The 27,919-nt window shown below is 37.6% G+C and overlaps 1 pseudogene; it reads right to left on the bottom strand.

Annotated features, from left to right (window-relative positions):
- LOC145816082 (serine carboxypeptidase-like 18) overlaps window positions 1–25,430 on the bottom strand; it is a 29,943-nt pseudogene extending 4,513 nt beyond the window's left edge.
- Window positions 25,431–27,919: the final 2,489 nt, after the last annotated feature.

Below are 27,919 nucleotides of genomic sequence, written 5' to 3'. Positions count from 1 at the left end.
ATACATATTACTTCTCTAAGTCACATATTGGAATTATAAAAGCAAAAGAGAAGAGTTCCTAATAGTATCACAACAAAACAAATAGACTGATACTTCAACAACAAGTGCTAATTCAATAGCAATTTTCACACCATCTAGCAACAAGAAAATTCAGAATTAAAAAATTTCCCAAAATAGCATGAGTCCCACCATCTCTTAAACATAAATCATTTGTTGTAGATCATATATGATTGTTAGCACAAGTACATGCCAGAATTTAGAAATTTCTAAATCATCAAATCCAAAATAATGGCCCATTTGAACCAGTAAATACAGCTTGAATCTCTGTGAGTGTGTGTTCGTTTGTGGGTGTGGGTGCAAATGTGCACAATTGCACAATTACAATTGCAACATGTGTATTAGCTTGATGACATGCAATCTCGTACTCACCTACTTATCTACTTATCCTCTGTAGCTGTTTTAAAGGCATATGACATGCAATCTCGTACTCACCTGTAAAAGACACCCTCACACAATTCCATAATTGATTTTTCTTTTTCTTTTTTTCTTTTCCATAATTGGCTTCCAAATCAATGAAAATCAATTATGTAATAATCAGAAATTGAAAATCAGAAATTGAAAATCAAAAAAAGAAAATGATACTGTACCCCCTGAAAACTCATTGAAACAACAAATTAACAGCATACGAAATACAGTATTGATTGAACTGTGCGAGAAAACAATTCTTCATCTCCAACACGCATTAGATTAGATATACATATATATACACAAAAGTTCAATCTATGTAAAGAATTCTTCAATTCCAGCACGCATTAAGATATATATACACACAAAAAAAGTTCAATCTCAGAAATAATAAGAAATTACGAAGAGAGAGAGAGAGAGAGAGAGACGCACCAAAATTTGAAGAAGATTGAGCTCCCAATCTGCCTTGGAGCTCCCGACTTTAGGGCTGAAGATTGAGCAAACCCGTTGTAAAGAGAATGAGCAAGTTAGTGCTGAAGTGAGTCCCGACTTTTTAATTGTTAAAATGATACTCAAAATATTTTTAATTGATAATGATGATAATATTTGGTCCTAAAGATGTTAATAATATATTAGCAACCAAATTTATTGGTCTAAAAAAATTATGTAAATATTAAGTGAGAATATTAATAATCATCTTTACAATCTTATAAGTAAATTATCATAGGTTTAAATTTGTCTCTAAAAGATTATTTTTAGCGACCAAATTTAATTAGTCTCTAAAAAACTAATTTCTTGTAATGGTAGTATAGCGATTCCGGTATTCCCTTTACTGTTCTGTTGCATTCCGGACTTGGTTCCGTGGAGTTAGTAGTTGTGTCTATCTTGTTGTCGTCCTTTAATGCCATTTGTTTGAGTTTTAGGATGTGTTAGGCTTGGTTGTTACAGGTTGGTAGAGCTTTGGCTCCCATTGCTGTTGCCCAGTTTGTGAGTGGTCTGCTCGAGCGGGTCATTTTGCACTCAAGCGGGGTTTACACCATTCCAGCATTTCGAGTCCCTGCAAAACTTCTGCAGGTGTGTTTTCTACGCTCGAGCGGGTTTCTTGCGCTCGAGCGGGTTGAGCTCGAGCGGGCTTGTTGGCGCTCGAGCGGGTAGTACCTCGGTGGTGAAAGTTCTGGGAGATAAAAATCTATGCTCGATCGGACTGGTTTTCGCGCTCGAGCGGATGTACTTTATTCTTGTGTCTTGGCGCTCGAGCGGGACTTCTTGCGCTCGAGCGAACCTAGTTTTTTGTTCTTGACGCTCGAGCGTTGTGTTTTCCGCTCGAGCGGGAATGTCGTATAACAGAGGGCAGCTGGGCATTTTTGAATCATTTTTCTACACTTCCTCTCTCTCTCTCTTACTTTTCCAAACCGCCATTTGAGGGCTTCTCTCTCTAGAAACTCCATTCTCTCTAGGGTTTGATCTAGTTAGAGTGCTTCCCTCCCCTTTGGCCTTTGTAAAAGTTGGGTTGATCGTCGAGGGCTACATTTTGATTCGAGAAACTTGTGATTTAGAGCAACTTCGTTTTCGTCATCTTCTTCTTTGGGTGTCATCTTTTGAGGTAGGGATTCCTACTCACTACTATGGGTTTTAACCTAGATTTTTGGGCATTTTGTTAAATGGTTAATTTTGGAAAGTTAGGATTTGAAAATGTAAAAAGGGGTTTCGCTATTCTGATTCTAAAATGTGTACCTTGGGTTTCAAAATAACGAAATTGTTGTTGGATGTTGATTTGTAGACCATTGGGTCGATATTGGGAAATGGGGTAGAAAACCCTAATTGGTTGTATAAAGTAATTGGTATAATTAATTTGGGAAAATTGTGGTTATATGGAATTGAGTTGAAAATAATGAAATTGGCTCATTATATAGTAGAATAGTGAAGTTGGATTCATTAATCACTCACTTTTGAAAACATTGATATTTTATCTGTTGGAGCTTTTATTATCTATTTAGAAATAATTGCTTGGGCTACCGGTGGAGGGTAGTTTTGATTGTTGTAGACAATGCATGATGATTAGGCAAACTAAACCTAATCAATTGGATATGTCATAGAGTATGATGGTTGATAAAATACATTAACGTTATGTATTGATTGATTGTGTATATGACCTATGTGTATATACATTGTGTGTGTGGGAGGAGATAGGGGATGTACTCCACGGTTTAGCGGAAGATAGGGGATGGACCTCTAAACCGGATGTTGTTTGGGAGGAGATAGGGGATGGACTCCACCGATACAGCTCATATGCTTGTTAATTAACGTGTTGATATAGCTCATATGCTTATCTATGGAAGTATTGATACAGCTCATATGCTTATCTTTGGAAGTGTTGATATAGCTAATATGCATATCTGTTGAAATGTGGATACGGCTTGTATGCTTATCTGTTGAAATGTGGATACGGCTTGTATGCTTATCTGTTGAGATGTTGATACAACTAGTAGGTTTATCTATTGGGAAATGGAAAACGTTTAATATGAGTCACTGTCTCGTATAAATGGTTGGCCAGGTTCTGAGCCGTTGATGTAAATTGTGAAATCGATAAGAAATAGAAACTGAAATGAAACATGAACATAGTGGTCATGAAATGGAAATGGGTTATGAATTGGTTTATGGAAATTGAACAGTTATCTATTGCTAATGTCTTATTTATTGCTCATACTGTGTTTAGCATATTTCTACTAGGCGTTGGCTTACCCTATATGGGACATTATTTTCAGGTACAGGTAGTATGCCACCTCCAAGGACATAGCTTGGATGATGATGAGAGTTGAAGACTCTTTTTGTTTATTTTGTTTGTATTACATGTATATCAAGCCAAGGGCTTACCTTGTATAGAGTTAGTACTCTTCTTTTGTGTAACTAGGTGTTGACTTGGAAAGCTGTAAGCCCATAGGGCATTTGCTTTTGTTGTTAACATGTAATACTGTTGTAAGAACTACTCTGATGAATAGAAATGGTTGGTTTCGTTTATATCAATGCATGTATAAAGTGATTGGTTTTATGTATTATTTTGAGGGCGTTACAACTTGGTATCAGAGCGTACTGGGTTCGAATACTTTGGGTACGTGGGAAGTGATTAGGATCACAATGGGTTTGTCTCACTTGATAGAGACTTAGATGTAATGTTATGTGTTTATATGATAACATGTTTATGTGACTATGTGGGTATGAAATGTAGTTTCTAGGATGTTGATTGGATCCTTGGGTTTCTGGGAGTCTTGTTGGAAAGGCACCTGATCAATGCTGTTTTTAACCGGAACTCTAGTAACGCCTCGGGACTGTCATTATCCGGAAATGAAATTCGTAATTGCTTATGTGATTATGTGCTTACGTGGATTGAATTACAATTGTCCATGCATTAGGACGTGAATGTTATAGCTTCGGCACATTTGTGAATGTGCTAACGGTCTTGGTTACCTTTATTAGGATGTCAAGACGAGGACGTGGTAGGCGTGGCAGGCGTGGTAGGCAAGAGATGCCTTTACCAGATGATATTCCGGCACAGTAGGAGGGAGTTGGTCAGGCCAATGTGGCCGAGCCAGCGGGTCAGCAGGCTATGAGTGCCTTGGCCCGAGAGATTGCAGGAGCTTTGGGTATTCTCAGAGCAGGGAATCAGGAACAGGCCCACGCAGTTGAGGCAGGGCCTTCCTTCTTGAAGAGAGAATTCTTCTGGTCCAATCCGGACGAGTTTGTTGGGGATCCGAAGGAGCCACTTAAGGCTGACGAGTGGTTGGAACAGATGGAGAAGACGTTCGAGATGCTTGGCATCAAGGACGGTGCTTTAAAGGTGACCTTGGCATCCTTCCAACTGAAGGGAGATGTGGGTCAATGGTGGAAGTACGAGAAGGGCAGTGTTGGTGGTGCATGGGAGGCGTTTGTAAATGCTTTCCAAGAGAAGTTTTTATCTTCAGTTACTAGGGAGAAGCTGAGGGAGCAGTTTTGCCAGTTTAAATAGCAGGGCTTGTCAGTGGCCGAGTTTGAGGCTACTTTTACTAGTCTGTCACGGTTTGCACCTGAACTTGTGGCGTCCGAGGAACGCCGTTGTTTTGAGTTTGAGCGGAAGTTGAGGCGTGGACTCAAGCTGAGAGTTGGAGGGTCCTTTATCCGAGAGTATAGACGTTTAGTTGATGTTGTAGCTCATATGGAGATTATGATGCAGGAGGAGGATGAAGGGCAGAGAGGCTCCAAGAGGAGCCAAGATGGTCAGGGTGACGGCAGGAGACAGAGGGGTTCTAACCCTCAGCAGTCTCAGGGTGGTTTAGCTAGATCGACCTTTCCAGTGCCGAGTACGGGCTCTGGGAGAGGTAGTCAGGGAGGCTTGACTTGTTTTGCATGTGGCCAGCTGGGTCACAAGTTTTCGGTTTGCCCGCAGAAGGGAAGGGGTCAGCGAGCTACTTCTTCTTCAGCTAGACCTCAGGGCCAGAGTCAGGGCATGGGCCAGCCTTTGTCTTGCTATCAGTGTGGCCAGCCTGGGCACCTGAAGAGGTATTGCCCCCAGTTGAGTGCCACTTCAGGAGCGTCTGGTTCAAGGCAGACGCAGAGTTATCAGCCAGCTCAGTCTGCGCAGGCCTCGAGGGCCAATCCGGGAGCTTCGTCATCCTAGTCAGTGCAGCAGTCTTTTGCTCCTGGAGGTGAGCAGGTGGATCAGGGACCTACAGGGCGCGTGTATGCTGTTATTGCGCAGGACCTGGTACCGGCTCCATCAGTAGTGAGAGGTACCTTTCTGTTTTGCAACTCGGTTGCTAGTGTATTGATTGATACGGGCATATCTTATTCTTTTGTATCTGCTGCATTTGCATCTGTGTTGGAGTTGGAGTTGGCACTGTTAGCATCTCTTATTTGTGTTGTATCACCTGTTGGGGGTGAATTGATTTTGAAACACGGATGTAGAGGTTGTGATATAGAGGTCGCCAACTATAGGCTTCTTTTTCCTTTTGTGGTCATGCCCATGAAGGGTTTTGATGTTATTTTGGGTATGGACTGGCTATCGTCTTACCGGGCTGTTATTGATTGCTACCGTCAAAGGGTCACAGTTTGTACCTTAAACGGGGAGTGTTTCCATTTCTTGGGGGATCGGGTTAGTAGTGTGTTGCCACCGATGTATGATCCGCGAGGGCGGAATAAGCTTAGTGGTCTACTTGCTAGCTTTATGAATCGTGAGTGTGATGAGACCCAGACTGTATTGCCGAGGGTGGTTTGTGAGTATTCAGATGTTTTTCCCGAGGATCTCGTTAGTTTGCTACCTCACCGAGAGATAGAGTTCTCTATTGATTTAGTGCCCGGCACAGCGCCGATTTCTATGGCACCTTATCGTTTTGCCCCAGCCGAGTTGAGTGAGTTGAAGATTCAACTCTAGGAATTGCTAGATAAGGGCTTTGTTCGCCCTAGTGTTTCGCCGTGGGGAGCACCGGCCTTCTTTGTTAAAAAGAAAGATGGTGCCTTGAGATTGTATTCTCGGAGGTGTTCTCGGACCACAAGAGTTTGAAGTATCTGTTTACACAGAGAGACTTGAATTTGAGGCAGAGGAGATGGATGGAGTTCATTGAGGACCATGATTTTGAGTTGCACTATCACCCGGGAAAGGCCAATGTTGTGGCCGATGCACTTAGTAGGAAACCCATTAGTGATGTAGCTTGTATAGCCATCTGGGAATGGGAGATGTTGGGGGCACTTGGCGAGTTTGATTTGCTTCTGGGCGAATAAGTTGAGGCTGCGGCCTTGTTTTCTGTTGTTGCGCAGCCTATACTTGTGACCCGAGTGTTAGAGGCACAGAGAGGTGACCTTGAGGCAGAATCCCTCCGAGAGAAGATCTCCAATGGGAAGGTTGAGAAGGGTTTGACGGTGTATCCCGACCAGAGTGTGAGCTACCGAGACCGTTTGTTTGTGTCGGAGTCTTGCTAAGAGGAAGTACTCCAAGAGTTCCATCATTTACGCCTTGCGGTGCATCCGGGAGGCACTAAGATGTATCGGGATTTGGGTCGCCAGTTTTGGTGGCGGGGTATGAAGAGAGATGTGGCTGTTTTTGTATCGAAGTGCCTTACTTGTCAACAAGTGAAGGCCGAGCATCAGAGGCCAGCGGGTTTGTTTCAACCCTTGCTTATTGCCGAGTGGAAGTAGGAGCATGTCACTATGGACTTCGTTGTAGGTCTTCCAAGGACTCAGCGGGGTAGTGATGCCATTTGGGTGGTTGTAGACCGGTTGACTAAGTCGGCGCACTTCATTCTTATACGCGTGAGAGATTCGGTAGATCATCTCACCGACCTGTATATTCGGGACATAGTGAGATTGCACGGGGTCCCAGTGACGATTGTCTCAGATAGAGATCCTCGTTTTACTGCTAGGTTGTGGCAGAGTTTGCAGAGTGCCATGGGCACTAAGTTGACCTTTAGTACGGCTTATCATCCTCAGACTGACGGGCAGTCCGAGCGTACTATTCAGATCCTTGAGGATATGCTTCGAGGTTGTGTCCTTGACTTTAGTGGGACGTGGGAGAGGCATTTGCCCTTGGTGGAGTTTGCCTACAACAACAGTTTTCAGTCTAGCGTCGGTATGGCACCGTTTGAGGCCTTATATGGCCGACCGTGTAGGTCTCCAGTGTGTTGGGCCGAGGTGGGTGATGCACCTTTGTTGGGTCCGGAGTTGGTTAGGGAGACGACGGAGAAAGTTGAGCTTATCCGTAGGAGGCTTGTTACAGCCCAGAGTCGCCAAAAGAGTTATGCCGACCATAGGAGGAGGCCTTTGGCGTTTGAGGTAGGTGATCATGTCTTCTTGAAAATATCACCTAGGCGAGGTTTGATGAGGTTTGGGAAGCGTGGGAAGTTATCCCCTCGGTTTATCGGTCCCTTTGAGATCCTCGAGAGGATTGGGGAGGTTGCTTATTGTTTAGCTTTGCCACCGCAGTTGTCCGGAGTGCATGACGTGTTTCATGTGAGTATGCTTCGGAAGTATGAGCCGGATCCGTCCCATGTGTTAGATTGGACCGACTTAGAGGTAGATGAGGATGCCTCGTATGAGGAGAGACCGGTTCGGGTCTTGGATAGGCGAGATCAAGTCCTGCGTGGCAAGACAATCCCTTTGGTAAAGGTTTTGTGGAAACATCATGGAGTGGAGGAAGCCACTTGGGAACGTGAGTTGGAAGTCCGCGAGAAATATCCGGACTTGTTTGTTGATGTGTAACCATGCATTGGTAATTTTGTAATATCGTTGAACTTTAAGAGCATTATATATGTCTTAAGTTGTAAAACATTGTGAATGTTTTGGTAAATGAAAATTTGTTATAACATTGCATATGTTCAATGTATTGTGGAAAGGCAAGCATGATGTTAATGTTGCATGTATTAGGGAATTGTGGAAAATGAGCTGAAATTGGTAAATTTCAAAAGAATGCATGTTGATAATACAGGTTGTTATGTATAAGGTGATATGCCTCTTGAAAAGAGATGGGATTGACCGATAACGAGTCGGATTGTTTAACATTATGTCGTAATATTGTTGGGAATGGAGAAAACTTGTTTTTAATAAACTTGTATTTAATTTCGGGGACGAAATTCATTAAGGGGGGAAGGTTATAGCGATTCCGGTACTCCCTTTACTGTTCTGTTGCATTCCGGACTCGGTTCCGTGGAGTTAGTAGTTATGTCTATCTTGTTGTCGTCCTGTAATTCCATTTGTTTGAGTTTTAGGATGTGTTGGGCTTGGTTGTTACAGGTTGGTAGAGCTTTGGCTCCCATTGTTGTTGCCCAGTTTTTGAGTGGTTCGCTCGAGCGGGTCATTTTGCGCTCGAGCGGGGTCTACACCCTTCCAGCATTTCGAGTCCCTGCAAAACTTCTGTAGGTGTGTTTTCTATGCTCGAGCGGGTTTCTTGCGCTCGAGCGGGTTGAGCTCGAGCTGGCTTGTTGGCGCTCGAGCGGGTAGTACCTCGGTGGTGAAAGTTCTGGGAGATGAAAATCTACGCTCGAGCGGACTAGTTTTCGCGCTCGAGCGGATGTACTTTATTCTTGTGTCTTGGCGCTTGAGCGGGACTTCTTGCGCTCGAGCGGACCTAGTTTTTTGTTCTTGACCCTCGAGCGTTGTGTTTTCCGCTCGAGCGGGAATGTCGTATAACAGAGGGTAGCTGGGCATTTTTGAATCATTTTTCTACACTTCCTCTCTCTCTCTTACTTTTCCAAACCACCATTTGAGAGCTTCTCTCTCTAGAAACTCCCTTCTCTCTAGGGTTTGATCTAGTTAGAGTGCTTCCCTCCCCTTTGGCCTTTGTAAAACTTGGGTTGATCGTCGAGGGCTACATTTTGATTCGAGAAACTTGTGATTTGGAGCAACTTCGTTTCCGCCATCTTCTTCTTTGGGTGTCATCTTTTGAGGTAGGGATCCCTACTCACTACTATGGGTTTTAACCTAGATTTTTGGGCATTTTGTTAAATGGTTAATTTTGGAAAGTTAGGGTTTGAAAATGTAAAAAGGGGTTTTGCTATTTTGATTCTAAAATGTGTACCTTGTGTTTCAAAATAACGAAATTGTTGTTGGATGTTGATTTGTAGACCATTGGGTCGATATTGGGAAATGGGATAGAAAACCCTAATTGGTTGTACAAATTAATTGGTATAATTAATTTGGAAAAATTGTGGTTATATGGAATTGAGTTAGAAATAATGAAATTGGCTCATTATATAGTAGAATAGTGAAGTTGGATTCATTAATCGCTCACTTTTGAAAACATTGATATTTTATCTGTTGGAGCTTTTATTATCTGTTTAGAAATAATTGCTTGGGCTACCGGTGGAGGATAGTTTTGATTGTTGTAGACAATGCATGATGATTAGGCAAACTAAAACTAATCAATTGGATATGTCATAGAGTATGACGGTTGATAGAATACATTAATGTTATGTATTGATTGATTGTGTATATGACCTATGTGTATATACGTTGTGTGTGTGGGAGGAGATAGGGGATGTACTCCACGGTTTAGAGGGAGATAGGGGATGGACCTCTAAACCGGATGTTGTTTGGGAGAAGATAAGGGATGGACTCCACCGATACAGGTCATATGCTTGTCAGTTAACGTGTTGATACAGCTCATATGCTTATCTATGGAAGTGTTGATACTGCTCATATGCTTATCTTTGGAAGTGTTGATATAGCTAATATGCATATCTGTTGAAATGTGGATACGGCTTGTATGCTTACCTGTCGAGATGTTGGTACAACTAGTGGGTTTATCTATTGGGAAATGGGAAACGTTTAATATGAGTCACTGTCTCGTATAAATGGTTGGCCAGGTTCTGAGCCGTTGATGTAAATTGTGAAATCGATAAGAAATGGAAACTGAAATGAAACATGAACATAGTGGTCATGAAGTGAAAATGGGTTATGAATTGGTTTATGGAAATTAAACATTTATCTATTGCTAATGTCTTAGTTATTGCTCATACTGTGTTTAACATATTTCTACTGGGCGTTGGCTCACCCTATATGGGACATTATTTTCAGGTACAGGTAGTATGCTACCTTCAAGGACATAGCTTGGATGATGATGAGAGTTGAAGACTCTTTTTGTTTATTTTGTTTGTATTACATGTATATCAAGCCAAGGGCTTACCTTGTATAGAGTTAGTACTCTTCTTTTGTGTAACCAGGTGTTGACTTGGAAAACTGTAAGCCCATAGGGCATCTGCTTTTGTTGTTAACATGCAATACTGTTGTAAGAACTACTCTGATGAATAGAAATGGTTGGTTTCGTTTATATCAATGCATGTATAAAGTGATGGGTTTTATGTATTATTTTGAGGGCGTTACAGGTAGTATGTAAGTAAGGCACAAAATAAGGTAATGGAAAGGTTTGTAGAACAAATTGGAACATATATATTAGTTTGTTGATCTGAGAGGAAGCTTGATAATCTTGCAAACACTACCCATTGCTATGATCTATATTAAAATACTTTCCTTGACAACTTCTTTTCAATGACTGAAAAAAGAATAAAAAGAAAAAAAGAAAAAGATTGCTTCTAGGAGGTCATGGATTCAAATATGGTCTCTCTCCTTATCCTTGTCATTGGGCACTCAACCTATTTTGTCTATTCTTCTCTTTTACGAAATGAAGTCGCACGTGATTAGGGAGAGTTCAACTATACAAGTTTTTGTGACAATTCATTGCAACAAATCAAGGTTTTAGAGACAACTTTAGGGACAAAATCACATTTTAGGGATGAAATATTTTTGTTGCCAAAGTTATATTATTATATTTTTTTATCCCTAAAAGTGCATTTATTAGTGACAATTAAAATTTCTTTTTTTGACTTTTTGGGACGACATTTTAACAACTATTCTTGCAACCATAGGAATTGGTCTCCAAGTGTTTTTTGCACAAAAAAAAAAAAAAAACAAAAAAGGTTCCCAAAACTCTTCTTTGTTGTAATGTGAGGTCACACATGATTAGAGGGCATTTTTTACCATATAAGTTTTTGGGACAATTGTGATTTGTTATCTTGGTAATGAAATAACATTATACATGATATTTGAGTGGATTTTGGAAAGAGAGGGAAGGCATTCATTTCAAAGTAATAAAGCACCTCATAGAGTTCATTTGCAATAAGTCCCATTCCATGAGCAAATGGGATTGTATAATTTCTGTCATCTGCAGTTGTTAATGGATTGCCAAGTAACCATCCCTGAAACCATTTCAAAACCACAATAAAAACACTTTGTAACTTCGTAAAGCCTTAGAAAGAAACTTTGAAAGGGTAAATTTTACACGATTGGTCCATCTAGTTTGAATGAAATTTTATTTTGGTCCTTGTAGTTTTAAAGGTTATTTACCTAGGGACCTCCTAAACTATTGAAAAGCTCCACTTTGACCCCCTAAACTATAAAATCACACAAATGGGCCGCCTACCCTATTGCCCAGTATCACCTTGCCTCCTAAATTATAAAAGCATACAAATGGATCACCAAAATTATTGGTGTCTTTTACTTTGACCCCTTCTGTTAGGGGTTCCAATTTGTACTCTTTTATAGTTTGGAGGGGGCAAAGTGATATTTCTCAATAGTTTAGAGGGTCCATTTGTATCTTTTTATAGCTTAGGGGCTCAAAATGATATTTTCAATAGTTTAGGGGTCTTCATGTAAATAAACCTAGTTTTAATTTGAACAATTTGGCCCTTATACTCTTAATTTTGTTGTAATGTGGTCCCCTGGTCAAGCGTTGTTAACATTTTGAACAAAAAAAATCATCTTAGGGGTAGCTTCATCAAACTTTCCAAATCTACTTAAATTACAATGAATATTCATTTATTTGAATGCTGGCATCTTTCGATTAGGCAGTCATTTTCAGTATGAACAATGTTCCATTCAAACGTTTCCTCTATTCTGTTCAATTAAGATGAGACGTTTGATTGATTTCCACTTCTAGAATCTTTTTGATGTTTGCGGATCTGAAAATGGGGGTCCTGATAGCTTGTACACTTCCTCAAGCCTTGTGTCTCGCTTAAGATGAATGGGATCGGTCAGGCGTGTAATGTGAGATACGAGTGAATGGCCTAGATTTAGCATATCCAATAAAAATCCACTAATCAAACGAAAGTGCTAAATGTAAATCAAACATAAGGCATGGAGTCTCCACCTAATCTTTAAGGGAAAACTAGGAAACCTTGATTCATACTGAGGGCCATTGCCCATCATAACTAAAGGATTCGGTTCGAGATTTAGGTATGAGGGGTGAATGCCGTTAATTGAGCACCCCCACTCACCCAATCAACTATTGGCCTCAACTAGTTCTTAATATGAGAATTATTAACACAATTATTAGTGTTATCTTTACTATGTGGAGCAAGAAAGTATAGATCAGATCACCTACTTTGTAATACTCTAATCTCTCGCAATTTGAAGGTTTGAAAGTAGAAATCTCATAGAAATGTGAGATAACTAGAGTGCGAAGAGATTAGAGTCATTCCAACTTAGGTAATGAGGCCTCCACACAATGAGTAATCATAGAGATATATCACGTAAGCACATAGCCTCATGGTAGTATGCCAGACATAATAAGATGCAAACACACACAGGATTCAATAGAAAGAGGCAAGGCTAACCTAGTACTCCTTTCCACCATGTTATAAGTATGGGCTCAGAAATCCATGCATGATCCTAGATGCCACGTGTGACATAAAACACACATGATTACGAACATATGGTTAGAAAAGATGCGTGATCCTAGATACGATAATCTACAAAATGAAAACACACACATGGAATAAATCTTACGAGCCAATCACAACTAAGTTGACATGCAAATTACTAAAGAAAGCATACCACATAACAATATTTATCAAAACAAAATTATTTGGGCTTAGATGCATGATCCTAATTTAATCATGTGAATACCATGATGACAACTCAATAATTGAAGCAAAGTAAATAATCTTAAAATAAGAGAGAGAGAGAGAGAGAGAGAGAGAGAGAGAGAGAGAGAAGAAACCCGTTCCAACACACATGATTATGAACTACCCAAATCCATGAAAAGGAGGTTTGAGGGGGTAGGTCCAACCTGTCCTTGTGGAAGAAACCGTCCTGGGTTTCTTAAGATAATAAAGATGACTAAATCTAGGAAAATCAAAGTAATAACAAGCACCTTAGCAAGAGTGAGGAGGTTCTACCCATCAAACACATGGAAAATGGTATAAATGACCCAAATCCATGAAAAAGTGTAGGGAGAGGGGAGAATCAACTCATTCCGACTAAAGAAAGTCGTGATTGGGCTTTTATAGCATCAAAAATCAATGAAATGATAAAATAAAGAAGACTCTAACGAGGATAAAGAGATGCTTACCCTCCAACACATGAAAAATGGTATAAACTACCCAAATTCATGAAAAAGAGTAACGAGAAGTGAAATTCGGTTTATTCTTATAAAGGAAACCTTGCCTAGGTTTTATAGCAACAAAAATCAATAATCAATAAAATGGAGGAAATTCTAATGAAAATGGAGAGATTCTACCCCTCAAACACATGAATAAGGGTATAAACTAACCAAATCAATAAAAATAGATGACGAGAGGGGAGAATCAAACCATTATCATAGAAGAAGCTATGCCCAGGCTTCTAATCCACAATAAAGAAAGAAAAACAAGTTAGCCTTGGCCAAAGTCTCTATACCGGGCCTAAATCACTACAAAAATGGTAGAGAAAGAGAGGATCCAACTAATCTATCAACAACAACCCAACAACGGTCTCAACATCTCAAGAAGATTTCAAAAAACAAAAGAAAAAAGAAAAAAAAAGAAGGAAAAGGGATAGAAGATGAAATAAAATGGAAGTAGGGATTAACTCTAAAGCTAGTGGAGATAGGGCCCAAGCTGTTCATAAACTCCAATCCAAGCTTCCTCAAGCCGATGAAGATTTCTAGCTCCAAATCTTCATGCCAAAGGATGAAGAAGAGACTCCAAGTGTATAGGTATCTTAGATATGTGTAAAGCTCAATGTCCCTTAGATTTAACAACTAGAATCAACAACTATTTTTTACAAAATTCACTAACCCCTCACCCCTCAAAAAATGAATGATTATATAGGCTTGGGATGCTTGGAATATGTAATATGGGCCTCGAGGATCTAGATGGCATATTCCAAGATGCTAGGGGACACCTCACGAGAAATCTGCATGGTAATTGTTGGCAGATTTGGCTAGACAAGAATTTGTACGGCCAACCTAAAGTGGTTCGTCGTGTTTTCTCAAAAAAAAGTTTGTCAGAGCAAAAAGGTTCAGATGTACTTATCCAGACATAAGTGTTTGTGACGTGCTTATCTTGGCCAAAGTTGTCCATCGTGTTTCTAAAAAATTGTCCAGCCGATCATGTCCCGTCCGACCACACGTTTCTCAAAAGGTTTCCCCACCTTCTCACTCATTCCGGCTTTTTAAGCTCACTTTTCTAAAAAATAGATAAATACTTTTTGGAAAAAAAAAATGCTAGAAATAGCTGAAAAAATGAGAAGGTATCACTCACCTTAAGAAAATCACTTTGAAAAATAGGTTTGAAGGTTTGGAAAACTCTTTGGCTAAAATGGGTGTAGGAATGTTTGTCTCTCTACATCCATAATCTTTGCTTTCATCATCGGGAGCTCGTCACGGAGCGCCCAAGTCAGAAGGCCAGTCAAAAAATGGGGTGTCTACAATATGCTTTTATTAAGATCTCCAGAAATGAAACTTGAGAAGTACTTCTGCATCCTTACTGTTCCTCTTGGATTAAGTCGTACAGATTTGTCAGCCCTTTTGGATTACCTCTTACAAATTTGACAAGATTTCATCATGAACTTCTGAATCCATATCAAACCTTCTGAATTAGTTCTTGCAGACTTGATAAGCCTTTATCAAGACCTTCTAAATTCTGAGTGCCTCTTAAGTATACAGTACGTATACACTAAGACCGTTGACCTCCTTATCCAAGCCTAGGTATTCATGAACCAACAGTTGAACTCTACAGTTCTTTTTTCTTTTAACCAGGCTTGGGTGAGTTCCTTACAAGACAAGGTTGAAGTGGACATCTAATTCTTTTGAGTGAAATTCTTAACATACTCTAAGGAGGCTCGCTCAATGTGCTAGAAGGTTTGAAATGTTGGTCAAACTTCAAACTTCTATTAGGCCATTTTCGGCATTCTAAAAAGCCAAAACTCTTGCATGAAAGGTCTACTAAACTGTAAGGCCTATTCATTGGGCTAGAAGGCCTGAAGTACTTGTTAGGCCTGCAAAAGATGTTGGGCCTTCTCAAACATTCTAAAAAGCTAAAACTTTGGTTCGTCTCTTCAACATGAGATAACTTGCTATTCTTCTTCAGATAGCCGAATTTATTATAGGTTGAACTTTTTTACTTAATTTATACACTTCGCTTTCTTTAACACCTCCTTTGAGTTTTTTGATGAATCATTTTGAAAGAATGGAGATGTTTGTTCATCTCATGAAACAATTCATGTGACTTGAGACTTCTTGCACTCACCTTCTTGTTTTGTGTAAGCCATGTAAATAGTATTCTCTTTTGAAGTGCCCCACAAACCCAATGTGGATGTAAGTTTTCATGTACTAAACCAAAAGTTGACACATGCATGTAATGTTTTTGGCATTTTGAGAGTTGTAGAAAAGGTCTTCATCCAATAGAGGAGGAGGAAGAGGTTGTTCATCACCTTCAATGATATCATGCTCCCTATGCAAAATATCATCGAATTCTCCAACTCCGTTTTGTCTCCCTTGTGCACTTTGTAGAGAAAAAAATTGTTGGATCTCCTAACTATTTATCAGGTCTTTATTTTGGCTTACCTCAAGCTTGACTTTTGACTTGATTTCAAAGTTGACTTCAGGCTCGATCTCCTATCTACATTTTTTCTCATCACTTTTGAAAATTATGCTGCAATCAAAGATTGTTATCTTTTTCTCCTACTAGGTTCATAAGTTTATGGGTGGGATTCTTACTGTAGACTTGATCATTGGTGGGGTCGTCTTTACCTTTTGACAGCCTATGAAGAAGATGCTCTCATAATACTTGTCCTTACCCCCCTAGATTGAGCTATGGAATGATGAAGCCCGATAGAATCCCATGAGAGATGGGTATCCAATAGTTGGTGGGCCAGAAGAATTCACCTTTGGAGAAACTTCTAGAGTACCAAATTATGGGATAACAACATACCTATTAGTGGAGTTGTCTCTCCCTTTTGGAAACTTATGAGAAGGATGCCCCCTCGTGTCCAAGTCTTGTTCTTCTGGAACAGAAGTTCTCGATGAAGATCCTTAATACATTTTACAAGGATATCATAAGTTAGCAACCAGTGCCTTAAGCAAATCTACTCCTGCAACAAGGAGTCTTTGCCCTCCCATATATCATAAGGGTGACCAATTAAACCTACTATTTTGGAGTTCTAAAATGCCCTCTTGCCTTCATTGTAAGATTGAATTCGTTAGGCCTGACATGTAGTGGCCCAGGCTAGATAAACCAAACCTATTCTATTTCTAGCTGGGACACGAGGTTGTCCTGAGTGACGTGGACTATTTTCGGGCAGTTTAGGCCTTTGATTGTCTCTGGTTGGTTACTGGGCAGTAGCCTAGGAGTTACTGGTTTTGGCTAGTCACGCCTACGACCAAAGTGTCCACGGTTGCAATGTGTAAGGGTGGAGATCAAGCCCGCGAGGGGACGCGACCAGGCCATAATCATTTTGGGCTTTCAAGTTCTTTGGTTTGGGGAAGGAGCGTTGCCCGCGATGTGGGTCGCGGTGTGGGGCACGAATAGCATAGTCACGCCTGCAGTCCTAATGGTCATGCCCACGACTTCTTTTGTCACCATAGTCGCGGCCGCAGTGTGGCCTTTGCAACCGTGATCTGTGTGCCTATAAAAGCCTCTAAATATTGAAAATGTCTTCTTTCTTGGTCAAATCTTTTCAAGCTTAGGTTTCATCTATTTTTACCCACTATTGATCCCTAGTTCCATATACTAAAATGTAGAGCTCGGCGAGGGCTTCTTTTTAATCTGAGTAGATCGTCCTTTCATCGTCGATGATTTTTTCTGCTTGTCTTCTCTTCGCTTTAAGAGGTAGTGTCTATTTCTTAAACTCAATGTGAGTTCGGTAGTGTATTTGTGATGTATTTTGATATAGATTTTGTCGTCATTTGGTTGATTTTGGAGTTATGTTTTGTGGTTGAGGGTTTTGTTAAATTTGGGGGTTGTTGGGCTATAGTTTTGCTACCAAAGCTATTTTCGGTATACAAAACTGCATATGGATTTCTAAAAATGGAAAAGCCCCAATTTGTGAAAAACCTTAAATGATATTATTTTTGGGAGTTGGGTTGATTCTGGAAAATGGTTTGGTTGGAAAGAGATGGAAAGAAAATGGTTGTTGGATTTTGGAACATGAGTATTATTACTCTTTTAGGAAATCTTGGGTTGTTGATAAATATATGGGTTTTGGAACTATTGGGTTATGTATCTATATTGTTATCTTTTAATTATTGCATTAGAGATTACTATTTTGGCTATCAGTGGAGGATAGTATTGCCGTGTGTATGAATTTGCATGTGGATTAGGCAAACGGAAACATTTATGAAACCATTCACATCATGATTCATATCATAGATTTGGAACTCAAAACTGTATTTTTGAAAAGTCTGTTTCAAAAACGTTTGTATTATGTTTTAAAAACATTTGTATGGTTTTGAAAGTATTATTTTGGAACACATGTATTGTACAAAGGGGCAAATACAGTGGTAAAGCTATAAGGGGTTGTTAGAGACAAATTAAGTTGGCCTATGTGTCCTTGGTGCAAGATCAGAAACCCGCGTGGTAGGTGTCGATTCCATTCAGATAATCCTGTGACGTGTATAGTTACAATTATGAACACTAACCCTAAAAATTTACCCATTTTATTTAATAGTGTTTGGATTTGAAATGGATGTTTTGCAAAATGTTTGGCAATGTATTTGCTTTTGTTTATCGATGTATTCGTTTTTTATTTAGCAATGTATTTGCTGGTTGGTATTGAGATACCTGGATTTGTTTTGGAAATGGATTTTTATGAAACAAATGTTTTGATTTCGGAAAGTGTTTTGATTAAACTGAAAGGTTTTGAAGATTGGAAAGAATGGGTTTTTGTATGGAGAATCGATGGAATTTTGAAAGTGCATTTGACATATTGTATATATGTATTGCATCATAATCATTTATGCTAGTGGAGCATATTTAGTTCTTGAAATATACTTTACTGGGCTTTATGCTCACCCCACAAGGCTAAAAATATTTTTCAGGTGTGTTGCATGTACGGATTTCAAATAAGACAATGGAGTGCAATTGGAGCTAAGTAGGTTAGTTCCATTATTTGTAGGCCTCGGGCCATTTGTTCATTTATTTGGCCGCGTGTCATTCTTGTAAGGGTTACACCCTTTGTATATGATGTAAGCCTTTGGGCATTTCAATTATGTATGACATCATTGTATGTGTTATATAAAGAGCTTTCATACCACTTAGGTCTTGAATGTAGGTTGTATAAAACCGGATGAATTCATATATTGTCTAACTTTATAATAGTCATTTGCACGAGAGATGTTATTTTATTATATCTTATTGTCAATTTTATTTATCGGTTTTGGATTTATTCACGTGGGCCGGACTTTGTAAATCTGGGGCGTGACATGACACTTCATGTAGAAAGCCTTTAAGGAGATAGTTTATATCAGAACGAAAATATTGAGTTTCATCCCCAAATGATCAATTTCATCCATGAGCTAATGAATTGCATAGTTCAATCAACCTTTTTCTTTGTACCCCCAACTGTACTCTTCCATAGAAGATATAAAATATAAAGGGCATAAGTTGAGATTTTACCTAGTTAATATGATAAATCTCATTTTTAAAGTTGTCAATCTCATCTTCACATCAATGCACTTCTTTTTTACAATGCCGAATTGCTAATTCTAACTAAAGATAATGAATTTATATAATAACAAATCGGCATATTCAACCCCTTAAATTCCTTAGGGGTTCCAATGGACAGAGCAAAATATGTTGGCACAAAAATTGGCTAAGTAAGGAGATTTGGGATGCGGGCGTGCCAAGGCAATGTATTGCCTATGCGAAAATGGATCTGATTTCTTATCAAGAGATTGTGTAAGGGCCAAGGGGATACAAGCCTCCTAGTCCTTTACTCGCCTCAATGAAGAGGACTTAAAATCGCCTAAGGGTTATAAGATAGGAAGAAAAGTTAGCAGGAGGAAATACAAAGAAGAAATTGTCAACTTTAATGTACTCAAATGGATTGAACAAACACAATTTTTGTGCTTGGAGATGAATATTGATCAGGCAAGGGAAATCTAGATTTGCTAATCGAAGCCGCAAAACTTATCTTCGGTGAGGTTGAAAATGACTACAGATTTAGAAAATAGAAGTGAGCGAAGAGTTTTGTAGAGAGACGAAGAATGAAATGGCGATGGATACAACAACAACATGAACACCTTTGATACAACAGCATAGAAGAGAAGAGAAGAGATGAGTGCGTACCATCGATCGTCGCTACTGTCGAACCAATCTTGTCGTACCGTCGAGCGCCACCGCGGCCAAAGAGAGATTGAAACCCTTCGGACCAGTCTTTCTTATGATTAGAAGCTATTAGAAGCCAAAGATTTAATGTATATGTTTTGTTTTGTAATATTTTTTTTTTGGTGATTAGTGCAAGAAATTTTATTTTGGAGCTTATTTTTTTTCGATCATACCATTCATGTCATAAATCGTGTGTCGTAAAAAGTGCAATACTTTTAACGGCTAGCGTTTTGTGTTCTGTGAAAAGTGCAATACTTTTAACAGCTGGCGTACGTGTGTCGTGTATAGTTGATGTATTAACGACATGCCATATGCATGTCATAGAAAGTTTTATTATTTATGGCTAACATTGCAAGCCTTATAAAAATCATCGTTATTAGCATTCATGTCCTACGCAATAGACACGCCATGGTTGGAAAATTATTTACGACATGCAAAAAAAGCAAGTCATAAAAGTGAGAAACTACGGCTAGCATTTATTGTATGTCGTTGATGTGGTGTCGTAAAAAATCAATTTTGTTGTAGTGAAAAACAGTTTTAAAAAAAAAATAATTGAGTTACAACAGATTGTAATTACAATTGAAATAAGAAAAATCAGCCACAAATGACAAAATTAATCTACAATGACACAGATGTTAATGGCAACAATGCCTAAAAACTAGACTATGGCACAGGTGCCTTAAAGATGAACTAATGGTAAATGCTAAGGCTAAATTGGCATTGATGTCGTTGAGTGTTTTGTTAATTTAAGTTGGTGTCAATGCGTTGAACTTGAGCTTGTAAATGGCCTTTTATAGCTGCTAGGTTCCTTCTGAAAGTTACAAACGACCTCGTAAATTTTTTCGGCCACTTTGCTTAGTAGGATGCTAGGTTGGCTCTATGGCTGCCATGTGTCCTATGAACAAGTCTTGAAGCCCAAATATTTCAAACATGTGTTGAATTTACATTTACTGAATTTGCTAATTTGCCTGAAGAATAGTTTCTACCACATTCTTCTTGTCATTGGATCATAGGTAGTGGGACTCAAGATGTGATAGATGAATAACATATGCCATAACCACCAGACCAAATCCCAAAATTATAACTCTATGGTGGTATGAAATAATGGTCAATAGCCATATCTTAAAATATTAGGAACACATTCTGCTGGAGATATTAATAGAAGAATATCTTTTAACTAATTCCTATAAAATAGGAAACAATCACCACTATTATCTGATAAACATTTTGATAGAACCACCAAGAAATTTCAGTTTCATACATCACTAGCGCAACGTGCCACCTCCTGATTTGGCTATTCCTCCTAGAAAAATCATCTCTTTATCAAACTTGCCAAATCTACCAAAATTACCATGAACATTCATTTATTTGAATGATGATCACCAAGTTGCATCATCCGGTTGGGTAGTCGTTTTCAGTACATATAGTTTTACACTTGGTTTTTTCCAGTTACAATTTAATGGTAAGTAACGGTGAGATCACATTGCAACAAAATTAAAAGTGTAGGGACTAAATTGTTCAAATTGAAACCATGGAGATTAAAATGACACTTCACTTAAATTATGAGGACAAATGGTGTAATTACCCTATAAAGAGTTACCAACCTTGAGATTGATAAGTGGTTCGATGCCAACTTCGTTTCCTGCATTGGAACGTAGTTAGTACACTTGAAACATGAGCAAATCGTGTTTTCCTTCACTTTCTTATGGTAATATTGTCCTCCCAGCCAAATGATTTTAGGAAAATGTTGCACTTAATTCATCCATCCCTTCTTCAAATTGCTACCAAGTCCTACTTTCAACTTTGAGAAGCTTGCTATTTAGTTATTCATTTATAACAAATTTAACATATATATGTATATTAAATATGCGTATTTAGTGTGGATATGTATTTAAGTGTCCAATTCATCTGATCACACATCTAAGGACATGGGGATACAACAAACAAGATCATATTGGTTAATTTACTTCTTTAATGCTTTAAAGTAAAATAATAGAAACCGAGGTTATTGTTGTAAGCAAGCCATGTCAGTAGCAGTTGTGACATCTGTGGTGACTTTTCCTAAGCTTATTTGGATAGTCTAAATGTTTATGGTGTAAGGCCCGTCAAGTAGATTGTTTATGAAAAGAATCAGGTTAGTTGGATATTTGTAGTCCCTTAACAAGATCACATTTTAGTTTGTAAAAAAATAAATGGCTAGCATGATTTCGATAATGTTTTTAAAAATAATTAACTCGATTATAGGGTTACAGATATTTGATTAATCTAATTTTTTACATGGATGATATGTTCGACAAACCATGCAATATGAATAGTTTGGATTATCAAAATAGGTTTAGAATAATGTTCTATGGAAGCTCACAACAGTCGCTACTGTGACCTACCGTAGTAACACTGAGTCCAAAATAATGTCAAACGAAAATCTCATTTCCTCACCCACGTATTCATATGTCAAGTATTTAACATGAATACTTTATATATTTAGAAAACAAAAATATATAAGTGTTTTTACCAAAAATGACCGCCCTATCGGATGATACCACACGGCGTTGATCATTCAAATAAATGGATGTTCATGGTAATTTTAATCAATTAATAGATTTGTAAATTTTTATAAAGTTATATCTAATGTGTTTTTCCTAAAGTAACATCCAAATCAAGGGGTGATATGCTGCGTGGGAGATCCATGAGAGTGAAAGTGCTTGGTAATTTTATCAAGTATGCTTAGTAATGATGGTTTCCTATTATTATGTTGAGCTATTAACTCATTATCTCTAGAAAAACATGTACCTATTTTCAAGGAGATGTTTATTAACCATTCCTATTAACCACCATGGAGCTATCATCTTAGGATATGGACTAGAGATATGGACATGTGGCACTCACTAGGGGTATTCACTAACCAAGTTGATCCGTCAAAACTGACCCGATCCAACCCAATCCACTCACTTTTAAGTGGTTTCGATAGTGTGGGCAAGCAGATGCGGATGCAGATTTTTCTAATTCACCTATGTTCGGATGAATGGCGCATGAGAGGCCACTCGACCCAGCTTGATCCACCAACCTTTCTTAAGAAAATGATGTTATGTTTTCATGATTTGTATGTTTTAAAAATGACATTTTATTCAATAATAATATTAGCTACTTATGAAATATGAAAGTTTGGCCTTTATTTTAGTTATAAAAAATGAAAAATAAAAAATTTTGGACTCAAATAAAGCCCAAAATAGTAAAAACAATTACTCTAAAATAGTTCAAATATATATATGTATGTATAACAATAATGCCCAAACCACCCGCCAATCCGCATGGCTTGCTCAATCTACATATACTAACTAAGTAGATGAATGCGGATTGATTTTTTATAATCCACCTAAGTACAGACGGATGGCGAATGGCAGGCACCCAACCAAACCCGATCCATGAGCACCCTTAGGACCCATCCATTTAAATTCAAGACCCCCTACTACTTGGTCCAACGATTAGGAGACAAGGAGGCAATCACCTACATCTCTTGAGGGATACATTAGAGATATTTGGGCAACATGGTTGTTGAGGGACACTTTGCACTCTAGGTGATGTTCTAGAAAACCGCTAACCAAAAGTAGTTGAGGGATATATTAGGAGCTAGTTCAAAACGGCTAGAAGGTCAAGCATATGAAGGCCATTTCAAGATGGGAAAACCCCCAACCAATCATCCAATCAATTCAGAAAATACTTAGCAGTTATCTCTCATGACTCAGTGTCATTTCAACATTAGATTACGAGTAACTTCATTAGCCTACCGTATTTTTCATTTCTCTTTCAAAAGTTAGCTCAGTTTGTTTAATTTGTTTGGATATAATAAAATTCATGTTGTGTTCTCTTCCAACTTCAAGCGCTTAGGAGCTTCTAAGTCCCTCTTTATTGACGCAACAAATAAACCAGGAGGATTTTTATCCCTGGACCTCACATTTTCTCTTCAGAAGAAATTAGAAATATTCATCAGATTGAACTGTACTTAGTGGTTGTTTGGGATGTTCTAAATAAGTGTACTTTTTAATTTTTTGGCAAAAAAAATAGAGAAAAAAAAGATGTATGCTTGAGATAACTTTTTGACTTTTTACGAAAAGATGTGAAATAAAATATTGTAGTAAAATCGAAATGGCCATTCTACCCTTGTCGACTTTTTGACTTTGGATTGTTAAATGCAAAGGGCAAAACTATAGCTTCCCCCACAAGCTTCCAAAATAATAATTTAAAATCTCTAGGCTTCTTCCACAAGCTTTTCCCAAATATTGTGGACTTTTTGACTTTTGTAGTAATTTTTTGGCTTTTCAACTTTTTTAGTTTATGCCACACTGCTCACAGGCTCCTGCAACTTTCGTTGCTCATTTACACTCATTTTTTTGAAAACAGTAAAATAACTATAAAAACCACACACACACACACAAAAAAAAAAAAAAAAACTAAATACTAAGTTTATCACCGATTAAACAAGTTTATTTCATTTTTTATTAGTCCAACTTAGAGGGGGGTTTTTTTCTTGCTTTTTTCCCCTAATTTTAAAGAGTTAATTACAAGACCAACAACCACTTGGGAAGAGGACCAGTTTGGTAGAGAAAGGTAATATATGTAGAAATGGGATCAATGTATGGGCCTTCGAGTAAAGCAGGAGACTTATTTGTAGTAGAGTATTTTCTAAAGACCACAAGATATATGCAATTTTACTCTATTTTTAAAGAGATTAATTTATCATTCAAACTAACATCACAAAGGATGCTAGAGAAAAATTTTAAAATTGGACCAAGATAAAAACCTAATTTTCCTAAATTTTCACCAACCTATTAATTTCTTATCATTTGATATTAGTTGAACGATTATTGGAATCGTAAGGCTAGTGTATGAGTCTCCACCCACATAAATAGGGTTTGAGAAGAACTTTGAATAATCAATCAACCACTGCAAAACTTTTTTTTTTATATTTTTTTTAATAATTGATAAATGCATACCAAAATAAACAAAATCCACTATTGATAGCCAAATGGATACAAAATAATAAAGGTCTACTATTGATAGCCTAAAATAAATAAATAAATGAAGAAGTTTTATTTTATGAAATTGTGTACAACTGTCTAATGCTATGAACAATTCTCCATTTACTACCAAAAGCTACTCTTAAGCATTGTTTCTTGTTGCTTTTGTTAGAGAGTTAACAAATTACCTTCCTGAGAAATTCGAAGGCTTGGTCACATGATTGCAAATCAGTAGATTGAGAAGCAAGAGAGGTAGTTCTATAGGAGAATCCAGTACCAACAGGAAAATCTACAAAGAGTATGCTTGCCAGCTGATATTTAACATCACCGTGATTAAATTCTATCATATGTGCTAATGCACATAATCACCGGAGAAGATTGGCTTTTCTCCAGTCAATTGGATATACAATCCAATTTTTTGTGGGATTTTTGGTGAAAACCCCCCCTTTTGGGCTTTTTTTTAGGGTAAATGACAGCTTAATTAATTTTGTTTCATAAAGTCCCTAAGGAGGAGGCACATGGCTCAATAAGGATAGTCTTAAATTTTCTTTTTTTTTCCTGGACAATATTTCCATAACAATTTCGAAGTCGATCATAGAGTTTGATAAGCAATGAAGACGATCTCTAAGTCACAAGAACCCTAGCGCAGAGACTCACTGTCAGTCAAAGAAATGGCTATATGTTCTTTGGCGATCTTGAAATCTGTATCAACGAGATTTCGAAGCTCATGTTTCAAATCTGTATCAGATTTGATTATTGTTCGATTGAATCTGAATGACATACTAGAAATTATGAAGCAGATGCCACAGCATTCAGTGAATCTAAATGAAGATCTTGCCAACTCCATCCTTGGTTGGTCATCCTTGCAAAAGATTTCATGATCCTCATTTCTACGTGGGTTAGTCTAATAATGCTTCCAACCCTTTCACTCAAGTTGGGATCTTTTGTTGTAACATGAAAGTAGAATGAGCTGGTTATTTAGGTTTGAGTTCAATTTTCAGTTTGAAAATAGAGATTGAAGTGATTAGTGTTTTTTGTATTTTGAATGAGAGTAAAATTTTACTCTGGTATTATGTGCTATGTTTTTGCTTGATAGAATAATAATAAAAATTTACTCTAGTATCGTGTGCTTCTGTGATTTGTTTTTGAACTTGTATTGATAGTAAAATTTTACTTTGATTGCTAGTAAATTTTCCTATGTTGTTGAATGGTTGTCTATCCAACCTTCTGATTTGTTTTGTGGTTGAATTTGACACTTTAAAATATTTTTTAGTGTGGTTGAATTAGTTTCATGTAAAGGAACTTATAATGGAGTTTGTTCAGTAGGAGTGAAGGTTTAGAGTAAAATTTTACTATAAAAAATAGTAAAACATTACTTTATTTAACATGAAAGTAAAAATTTACTATATTTTAGAGTAAAGGTTTACTGTATTTCAAAGTAAATTTTACTTAAAATGAAAGTAAAATTTTGCTGTCAGACGCAGTATATGAGTCTTATTCAAAAATATTTCCAACCTCCACTAAATTTACCACAATACACAAACTTCATGTTACCTCATCAGGCAATCTTTGTGCAAAAATAATCCAACAACAAAACTACATATATTATCAAGATTCACAAGTATAACCTGTATCATTGTATTCTATCCATAACGATGTTTGTTCTTAGTCAAAACAACATTCTGCTATAATAATGTATTAATCACTAAACCACAGTAAAATTTACTAGAACTATAGGCTTACCATGTATCATCTATTACTCTTTTAGCATTATTTCATTTACAAAAAAACAAAAGTACATTCATCATTCACACCAAATACAAAAAAGTAGTTCCCAAAAGTTGTCCACATCGTCGTTCTTGAGGTCTTATTCCTCAACTATTTTTGTTTTGAGATTGAACTGTTCCTCACTCTATGTTTTTGGAGAATCATTAAAAAATTGATGCACTAGTGATGCTCGAAAATTGTTAATTTCATCCTCTTTCGTAGATTTTGTAATAGGCTTGTCTCTCATGATTTGACGCATGATATAATCTACAAGAATTCCACAATCAACACTGTTATTAGAAAATCAAGATCTTGTTAGATTTACTCAAATTTGAAAAATAAATGAAGAATAATGCAAAAAAATAAATTAATAAATAAATAAGAAATAGAGTGGGAAGGGGAAGCATAAAAATGCTCAAACATTATAATGAAACAGTGAAGTTTTACTATGAAAGTAAAAATTTACTTTGATTAGAAGTAAAATGGGAAGTAAAATTTTACTTTAAAAATCATATGTTACACTAATTTGCTTTAGTCATATAACACATAAACACTGGCCAATAACCCAAAATAGAGGTTTCATGAAATAAACCCCGTGAACGAAATCTTAGAATACGAACTAAACCCAAGCATATCTAAAGAATACGAAAACCAAAAATCTCTTAATTCAACCTACAATCTACAATATCAGCTGAACAGACTAAAATTCACCATAGGTGTAAAAACCTCATAAAAATGTACAATCATTGTAATGAAATGGTAAAGTTTTACTGTTTACTCTAATTAGAAGTAAATTTTTACTTTGATTGGATTGTCATTTAACGCATTATCCTGATAATTCAACAACATTGCACTACGCAGTCCAATCTTTTATCGACCAAGTAGTTCTATCATCACTTCAATTGAATTCGAATTTAAAATCACTTATTTTATGAAGAATTTAACAACATTGCAACATGCAATATCTATGAACCAGAAATCAAGATCAAGAAAAAAAAAAGTATAGCAAGCTCATCTTTAACTTTGTTACAGAAAAGGCAAGCTTCGTATTGATAATGAATAACCTTCTTGGCAACAAGCTTAGGCGGACACTTCCTAGCGTATGCCTCCTGAAACAGTGACGTGCCTCTGGCGACGGTGACTAGAGCTCTAGTGATTCTGAGAGATGTGATTTTGGCCAAGTTGCTAGATAGGGAGGCATAAAACCAATGGCGGCGAGAGAAGAAGCTGGTGGCATCGTTGCTCGCAGCGGTTCCATACAAGACGATGTGGAGGAGGCGGTGGTGGAAGAAGGGTTTTCAATTTCAAGGTTTCGAACGAAGAAACAAAGCGAGGAGGAGAGAAACGATTCAATTGCTTCAAATTTTGCCCATTTATATGAAAGGGCATTTCAGTCTTTTCATCCTATTTTTTAATCTAAGGGGGTTTTGGGAGCAATAATATATTCTGTGTCCTTTGCACAAAAAAAAAAAAAGCCCAATAGCTGGAGGTTTTCACCAAAAATCCCATTTTTTTGTCAGAAGGCTGGTAAAATAATAATAATGATAATTGGAGATCTAAACAAATTTT

Source organism: Camellia sinensis, unplaced genomic scaffold, assembly GCF_055761805.1.
Source record: "Camellia sinensis isolate YWXY unplaced genomic scaffold, ASM5576180v1 Unanchor3, whole genome shotgun sequence".
In the NCBI taxonomy this organism is placed as follows: domain Eukaryota; kingdom Viridiplantae; phylum Streptophyta; class Magnoliopsida; order Ericales; family Theaceae; genus Camellia; species Camellia sinensis.
This window is presented reverse-complemented; position numbering and strand designations above follow the sequence as displayed.